Genomic DNA, 8,774 nt, shown 5'->3' with positions numbered 1-8,774 from the left:
ACTGAATAAGCTCAAAGCTATCAGGTGTAAAGGTTGAGACAGGAGGCTGGGCTAAACAGTGAGGGAGAAATTTCAAACAGAAAATGTATTTGCAATTTACCAAAGTTAGAAAAAATGATACAATTGGAACCACCATCCAAACTTATGGGGCCTGAGTTATATTGAACACAACTGTTGTTAAGGTAACAGACAAGCAAATGGGGACCCAACCATGGTCAGGAGACCCACCTCAGGGGGCATGAAGGTACAGCATGACCAGTTTGGCAAATGGTGACCAGGTCACTCCATCCCTTCTGAGTGAACAAGCTACCCACCCGTAGCCTTCTGGGAAATTCCTGGCTGATGCCTCTGCTGATTTGCTGTTTGTCTTTTGGAAAGTCACATGACCCCTCTGAGTCTTGGTTTTCATCTTCTATGTATCAGCTATCTGTTGAGGGACTTGAGCTGCTGGGGTGGGGGTGGAGGTAGGGGTGGGGGTCAGAGGCTGCGAAAGCTTTCTTTCAATCCTTGGCACACTGGAGATGATACTGGGGGCCCGGAGGGCCTGGAGGCCTGGCCAAGCCTGGTTGAGATGGGGGAGGGAACGAGCCTGCACTGGGCTGAGCCAGCCTCAGCACAGGGTGGCGCCCAGTTTGGCCTGGCCCCACTGCCCTTACCCCCTCTCTCCCTCCTTGCCCTCTGCTGGAGCTGGTCACGGATCCCATTCTTCTGGCAAATGATCTCCATGTGTCTCGGGTTGGGTTTCCCCTCAGTCTGGCCCGTCCCCCTTGGGAACCTAGGCCCCCCACGGTCTGACCCCGAGAGGGGCCGGCAGGACGCGCCTGGCATCTGGTTTAACCATCAGAGCCGGGCTTGTTTCGGTTTTAATGACCCGTGGAGCCCTCAGGAGAGGGAGTGAGCCCGGGATGAACAGGCACAGGAGGTGGGAGGGCGGGAACAGGACACAGCAAACAGATTAATGGGACGGGCAGAGAAAACACTCGCTCACTCCTGCAAGCCTGCGCAGGGAAGAGCCTCCCTTTCCACATGGGCTGCAGCTGCGTGCGGGCGAGCTCCTTCGCTTGGCCTTTCTTCTCAGTGTGTGCTCACTAGTCCTGTTCCCACTGGTCTGCTAGTGCCAACTTTGCACTTTTCCTTGCTCACGTCCTGGGGATCCTACTTTGACCCCCCATATTGGCAAGGCCTCTTTTTCAGACTTATGGGTGATGTGGAACAGTGGGATTGCTTCTGCTCGACCATTGAGCACAGGAGCACAGGAGTGGAGCGGGGGTGGGGGGTGAGGGTCTGGCTTGTCCCTTGCTGTCACCTGAGCTGCTGGTGCTTCCTTATTACAAAGGTGATAGGTACCCTCTACTGGCTTCTCATAACCCTAGTTATGGCTGGCCTCATTCTGAGGCCGAGAAAAAAAAGACAGGTTCAGAGAGGTTTGATTATCAGCTCAAGGCTGCACAGCGGTTACAGGTTACACCCTGGATTCATGCTTTCCTGATTTCTGTTCTTGAGAAAAGCTGCGTGGGAGGCAGAGACCCCAGTTCCCAGCCCCTTAACTGTCCTTTGAACTGGGACACAGTTTCTAAGTGCCCATTCGACCTCAGCCTTGCACCTCTGGGCTCCAGATTCCTAGTCTGACCACAGAGAGGTGCACATAGGACAAGAAGATGAGATCCTATTTCTCAGGTGGGTAAATCCAGGTTCAGAAAGGCCAGCAACCTTAGGGGAGGCTACAGCCAAGCCAACTCAGGGTAGAATTTGAATGCAGTCTTTATTTATGACCCTGTTTTATAGTGCAGTGGCCTCAGACTGATTTCTATCTTAGTGTGGAGCTGCCCAAGGATATCTTGGATCTTGTAATCCTCAGATCACAGCCGCCAGGTACTGTGTTAGGGTAGGTGGGGCTTTCAGGGGCAGGGAATGCCTCTGGGCTGCCAATCATCAAGCCTTCTATCGGTCTCGCAGGGGTGAGGTGACTGAATTTCTTCTCGCCAACAGGCACAACCCTGTTCTCCGGGTGGTCTGGAGGGTGAAAACAGGTTGATGGTGAAATTCGCACCATGCTTGGAGTGGAGCCTGGCACGCACAGGCGCCTACCACTGTTCTGCCTGTCGGCAGCATGATGTATCACCATTTCTGATTAACGGTGGCTTGGCGTGGCACTGGCCAGGCCTGGGACAGCCTTTGGAACAGAAATAGCTTATTGTCCTGGGACCCGGGGAAGAGCTGGGCTGCGATGCCAGCCTCGGCCTCTCCAGGCCTCGATGTCTCTATCTGTGGGATGGGTCAGGTTCCGGCCTCATCCGTTTGAGCTCTGCTTGGGAACTCTGTTCAGGAGCCGATGCCAGCTGGGCTCTGCTCCTGGGTGGGTGGTGGCCAGGATTAGGTTTCCGAGCCTCTATGCCTGCTGGACTGGAGAGGACCTTGCTGGTCCTCATCCTTACTGAAAATAGCCCCGCAAATCCCTCTCGTAAAACCCCAGCCTCCCGCCCCAGGCCTTCCAGGGACATACCAGAAATTAAAATAGAGCTGAGATCAGCTGTACCCTGACTCCAGCACCCACCTGACTTGTCCAGCTCCTCTGGAACTCTGCACAACGTTCTGAAGATGGCTGCCAGGTGGGTCCGTCTTCCATCCCAGGAGGCAGTGGCCTAAGCTGGTCCTGGGGACTCAGGTCAGAGGTCACAAGCTCTGGGGGCTTCTGTCACCAGCTTAGACATCCTCACAGGCATCTGAAGTAATTTATTCCATTTTGGCCTGTGAATCTGGGGGCTGGGCTGGGCCAGGCTGAGCTACTTCTTCGTGTTATAAAGGTGGGTGAAACCATGCATTGGACAGATGGATGGACAGATGGGTGTATGAATTGTATGGGTGGGTGGGCAGACAAACAGGTGGACAGTGTCTGCCCAGCTACCTGGAAAACCCTGGGATTTCTGTCCTCTTGACTGGGGTAGAGGCTGGGATACCTCAGCTTAGCCATACCTTGGTACATCCCAGAGTTTCAGAGCTGTTCCCTGCTTCATGTCTTCCCTGGGACCCACCTCCATAGTATACCAGGAGCTGCTGGGTGACCAGGTGATGGATCAGCTGAGCACCTGTATGACCATGCCTGCAAAGCTGTCTGCTTGGTGCATGTGGCCTCTCTGCTGCACCTGTCTGTAATCTTGGCTTCTTGTAGCACTGTGTTCCTGGGAATTCCTGGCCCCTAGATTTCTGCACATATGGTTCCTCCTTCCCTCCCTTCCCTGGAGTTCACTCCCTCCTCCTCACCTTCCTCTTCTTCCTCTTCTTCCTCCTCTTCCTCTTCCTCCTCCTCCTTCTTCCCCTCCTCCTCCTCTCCTTCTCCGAGCATCACTGCTTTGACTGTGACTGTCCCCAGTTTTCTACCCCAGAACTATAAAATGAACTTGAAGTATGAGTCCCAGGAGGTGGTGGTCACATGATGTCATCTCTCCTCGTGCCTCTAAGAAAGCTGGGAATGTTTGCTGGATGAATACATGACCTTGCTGAGCAACCTCAGCTGAGCCTTCTTTTAGTGTGGATTCTGAGCTCTACTGTAGCTTGAGGACTCAGGCAGACGCTCCATGGATGTGGGTGAGACTCACCTTGAACTTCAGGGCCTCTTATGGGATTCTGCAGACCTAGAAAGGCCGACTCCGCAGGCAGGGTCACAGGCTCTATTCGGTGTACAGCAGCTGTCTCTAGACTTAGGCTACAATACACCTCCAGGGGCAGAGACACCCACCCAGCTCAGGGAGGGAATGAAGCATCCTGGGTCCCAAGGTGAGCTGGTGCAGTGGAGAAAGGGTCCCAAGTCTATCCCACGACCCCTTCATGCACACTGAACTCCAACACAGATTCCCTCAGGACAAAGGATTATGGGGAATAACTCAGAAATGTTAGCAGCTACACGGTCACCACACAGGCTTCTTCTCTCTGACCAACTCCCTACAAGGTGATGATGACTCCTAGGATACCCTCTGACCCCAAGCCTAGGAAACAACATTCTGAGGAGTAGAGAGGCAACATCCCCCAGACTAGGGTGATGGAGCCTGCAGATGATGCCTCCTCACTGAATCACAGCATTTAACCCTTCAGGAGATCTCACTGTACAGATGGGTTCCTCAGAGAGGCTGAGGAAGGGGCAGAAGTGAGATGGACACAGGCCTCTCTGCCATGGCCCACAGAGACACATGGTGTCGGGGTTAGCCTCAGCCCTCCACGGAGGACCAGTCACTCTGAGTTCGGGAGGGCTTTCTTCTTTCCAAATGGGTGGATTTTTCTGTCTCCACTCACAGTCAGTTGCAAACATTTATTCAGCCCTTTCTTGGGACTGGGATTCGGTAATACAATATGGCTGCAGACAAGAGAGCATGTGCAGGGAGGAAAGGCCCAGGAGCCTCTGGCTTAGTGTGTGTGTGTGTGTGTGTGTGTGTGTGTGTGTGTGTGTGTGTGTGTGTGAAGTCAGGGTGGGGTTTAAACTGAAGCCCGAAGGGATTGCAGGAAGCACAGAAGGCAGGGAGGCCAGCAGAAGTATGGGGAAAGACATTCCAGGGGCCAGGTGACCCGGCTCCTCCTAGTCTGACATCCCTCTGTTCTGGGTGACTCCCACCTACTCTTTTCTCCACTGATGAGTCATCCTTGAGAGGCCTGCCAAGACCGGTAGTAACCTCCTCTGGGTCCCCACAGTTTCTGCCACCTCCTGACTTGCCCAGAGGACTATGAGCTCCCTGGAGCACAGCCATCTATGGGTACTGTTGTGACCCTAGCAGTGAGTGATGGATGGAGATGTGAGCTATGCTTCGGGGTGAAGGCTGCCCAACCTGGTGCCCATGGACCTGCAGGCAGATCCCTAACCGCTCCTCCCAGAAGGTGCGGCGGGGACACAGGGCCCACCCAACACTGGCAGTGTGGAGACTGTTGGCTGACAATGGGGCAAGGCCTCAATCAATGCTCAGCTGGATTGATGCTCAGCTGTTTGCAAACTGTTGTGGATACATGGATGCACGGGTGCACAGACATGCACACAAGCATCGACACACAGACACACACATGTCCTTGGACTCAGAAGCAGGAAGGTAGACGGATCTTTCCCAAGACTGTATTAAATCCAGCAATGAACATGCCTCCAGTCCCTGACTTGATCCTTGCCACTTTTGGATGAGGACTTTGTGGTTTAGGAATCGGGCCTTTGAAGTCCACGGGACAGGGTGCAAACTCCTGGGAACTGCTAGCCTCAGGATCAAAGGGTGAAACCTGGGACCCAGACCTTTGTGGCAGGGAGGGATAGACCCATAGAACTCCAACCTGAGAGTTTCACAGTGGTTGCATCACAGAACATCTTGTAGCCTCACAGAAGCAGAGGTGAGACCAGGCCTGGCAGGGTCAGCTGGGCTCTGGATGTGGAAACCTGGTTCTGGTCCACTGGATATAGGCCTCAGCGGCCTGGTCTCTGTAGGGATGCCAACCATGGTTGGGATAGTCAGACTCAGGAACCTCATTTCTGCTTCCACATTCTGCTGCTGGAACCCAAGCTGATGACATCTGTGAGGACCCGGGCATCTTCAGAGCCCAGCTGGGCAGGACTGTGGTGGCCCTGGGCCGTTATCTGGCACACAGCAGGTGGAGACTGCACACGGCCAGCGGCTGCCTGGCTTGTATTTTTAACACCCGGCTCTCGGGCGGTGACAAGGTGTCTGCTAAGTGAGGTAATAGGCCATTGAGTGGGTTCCGCTTTGCCGAGGGCCTTCATAAATCACATCTGTCAGGGGCCCGTGTCACGGTCCAGGGCAGTGGCCTCACGGCGGCAATTAGCCAGCCTGTGCTGGGTGGCTGGACGGCAGCCTGCTCCCCAGCCCTGTGGCCTGGCAGGGCTGCAGGGGGCTTGGCCCTCTCCTTTTTCTGTTGCCAGCCACTGCTCTTTGGAGACAGATGGAAGGAGAATTATGTTCCGGACCCCAGGCACACTGCAGAGTCCAGCTGCGGGGACAAGAGCTTCTTCTCGGGACCCGTGTCCTCTGACACTGATTCTCCTGAGGTAGCACAGGGCAGAACTTAACCCAGGGCTGCTGCCTGTGCCATTCGTGAGGCTATGAGGGTGGTCACAGGTGACATCCGTGGATGCTCTTGGTAGCAGTCTGTAAAGTTCCCCACACTGCTCTGGGATACACAACCATGGGAGAACGAGGTAGAAGGCCAGGATGAATCAGCTTCTTCATTTTCTCTTCATTTTATGGGTAGAGAACTGAGGTGCCATTAGCTTAGAGACACAGATGGTGGGAAGGCAGGCAAGTTTGTTTCCTCCCTGTGTGATGGTGTGACCTGGACTTTGGACAGAGAGAGAGGTCCTACCTGATTAGCAGCAGCCCAGTCCCTGTGCCTCCTACCATATTGGGCCACAGGTGAGTCCTGGCTTAGGACACAGTGGGGGTAGGGGGCTCACTGAAGATCAAGAAATTTGTTGCAGTGATGTAAGCAGAGAAACTGGGACCAGCAAGGGATGAAACTCCCTGAAGTTGATACACACCTCTGCAGTCTCCCAATCCTGGTGTTAGCAGGCTCCATGCACATTTTCACGCTTAGCAATAGACATGGGAAGGAGGCCCAAAGCCCAGAGGTCCCTCAGTGTTCCCTTGCCTCAAGACATCAATCCTGCTCTGACTCACTCAGTGCACACTCACAGGCAGAACACAAGATATGCGCACACTCCACCACACTCTCTATGTACACCTACACACGTACACGCACACACACACATACATACACACGGACACAAATGCATAGTCTTTATGTACACCCTTGTATACACACACTGTACATACATTCACACAACACAAACATGCAAACATGGACAGTCTGTATGTACACTCACATGCCCCCACATACACACTCCATATGTACACTCATATGCACACACATGCACACCTCATATGAACACTCACATGCACACTTCATATGTATACTCACATCTACACGCATACACATTATGTGTGTACATCTCGCCACCACATGCACACATACCTCACACTCTGTATGTATACCTTCATACACGCACACACACACACACCATAAACATATATTCATGTAAACAACACAAACATGTACACACACATGCCCACGCATGCATACTCTGTATGCACACCCACATATAGATAATACACTACATGCATACCCTCTCCACACTTTGTATGTATACCCTCATGCACACACTGCACACACACATACTGTACACACACACATATGTACACACATACATACTCTGTTTGTACACCCTCATACACATACACTACATGCATACATTCATATGGACAACACACACATTGTTCACACTCAACACCCTCCACTTACGACTTGCACATCCGCTCAATCTGCACACACTATGAACACATGCAGGCACAGAAACACACACATGTACATGGCTCATGTGTACTGTTCTTTTCAGCCAGCTGGAAGGAGCTCAGACACAGACTCACAACATCCTGTCATTCTACACATAGTTCAGAGTACCTATCCTGTGCAATCCAGACACTAAAGGACCTCTGCCCCTGCAGCACCTGTTTCTCTGAATGCCCCAGAGCTGCAGTTTCACACATACATACATACCCCCCACAGCAGTCACAGAGCTGCAGTTTCAGGGCTCCTTCCCTCAGAGCTACTCCTACTTTCTGTTTGCAATACCCCTATCCCTACTACTGGAGTGTGGGCAGGTGGGGTTTAGACAGTAAGGATGGTGGGTTCTACCTTTGCCTCAGGCTTCCTTAGGATGCCCAGATGGCCATCCTGTGACTGCCAGAAGCCACTCCCATGCCCTGCCAGCTTGTACAACCTTGATTGAGACAGGGCACAGGGAATCCTGAGCAGTGATGCTCTGCCTCAGGAGGCCAGACTGGGGCAGAACAGGCCAGAGGGCATCAGGTGCTTAGGGGGAGAGTGAAGACCCACTAGGGCTTATTCCTGAATCGGTCTACAGCGAAAGGACTGAACACCCGAACCCAACTTCCGGGCTCACACGGGGCCTCCAGGAACACAGGCCTCCTTCCTGCCTGGCCTGTATCCATTGGTGACTGTTCTTACACTGGGGGTGGGGCTGGACCCTGGAGACCACCATCTGCCTGCCTGTTGGCTGTCTCTGTTCCCTGGGTCACCAGAGGCTGGGATCGATGGGGGCCCAGCTGCCCCAGCACCTCCCTATTACCAGCAGGCCTGGCCTAGCCCTAATTGCTTACACTGAGGCGTCTGCAAGGGCCCAGGTGGCAGAGCCCAGGCTGCCTCTGGCTCCCCTAAGGCATGGCCTGGCTGGGGACAGGGGAACATGGAAGAAAGGCAGTGCCGGGCGGGGCATCTGTGAGTCCCAATTAAGGCCTGAGTGGCATAGTCTGAGAGCCCCTAATTTGGTTTGGGACAATGAGCTGGGGAAATTGGCTCTAGTCTGAGTAGGCTGAAGCCCCATCTGTCCAGTCTGGGAAGTGCTTCTATAGTCCCAGTGCTGGGCACTGGGGGAGGGCACAAACTGGTCCCTCTGTGGGCTACCGGGTGCTACAGTGTACCAGAATCCTCCCTCAGTGCCACCAGCAGAGCCTGTGTTTGGGGAAGGTTAACATTTCTACCCACCCCCATTCTGCAGATGGGTAAACTGAGGCCCAGGAAGGCATCAGAGCTGTTTACCTGGGAGATTTCTCATAGCCTGCTGCCCATCAGCTGAAGGTTTCTTTGGTTTTGATATTCAGGAGTGCTGCGGAACCAGGCCTGTTCCAGTACGTTCATTCAAGTTTCCAGTTAACAGT

General features: G+C 53.5%; 2 long non-coding RNA genes across 9 annotated transcripts in view; one reads left to right on the top strand and one right to left on the bottom strand.

The window, feature by feature from the left end:
* Positions 1-1,743: 1,743 nt before the first annotated feature.
* LOC100912310 (uncharacterized) lies at positions 1,744-3,398 on the bottom strand. Of its 5 annotated transcripts, none has more exons than XR_595400.3 (4): positions 3,262-3,276; positions 2,974-3,054; positions 2,555-2,723; positions 1,744-2,013 (listed from the first exon to the last, which is right to left on the bottom strand). It is a non-coding gene; the product is annotated as an uncharacterized LOC100912310 (long non-coding RNA). The 5 variants fall into 5 exon arrangements; XR_005492083.1 differs by having other exon boundaries at positions 3,033-3,054; XR_005492081.2 differs by having other exon boundaries at positions 2,974-3,051.
* Positions 2,723-8,774, top strand: part of LOC102552958 (uncharacterized) — a 47,434-nt gene continuing 41,382 nt past the window's right edge. For all 4 annotated transcript variants that reach the window (XR_005492088.2, XR_005492089.2, XR_010056607.1 and 1 more), the window contains exon 1: positions 2,723-8,772. This is a non-coding gene — a long non-coding RNA (uncharacterized LOC102552958). The remainder of the gene's footprint in view (positions 8,773-8,774) is intronic.

This window comes from Rattus norvegicus, chromosome 12 (genome assembly GCF_036323735.1).
Source record: "Rattus norvegicus strain BN/NHsdMcwi chromosome 12, GRCr8, whole genome shotgun sequence".
Lineage (NCBI taxonomy): Eukaryota > Metazoa > Chordata > Mammalia > Rodentia > Muridae > Rattus > Rattus norvegicus.
This window is presented reverse-complemented; position numbering and strand designations above follow the sequence as displayed.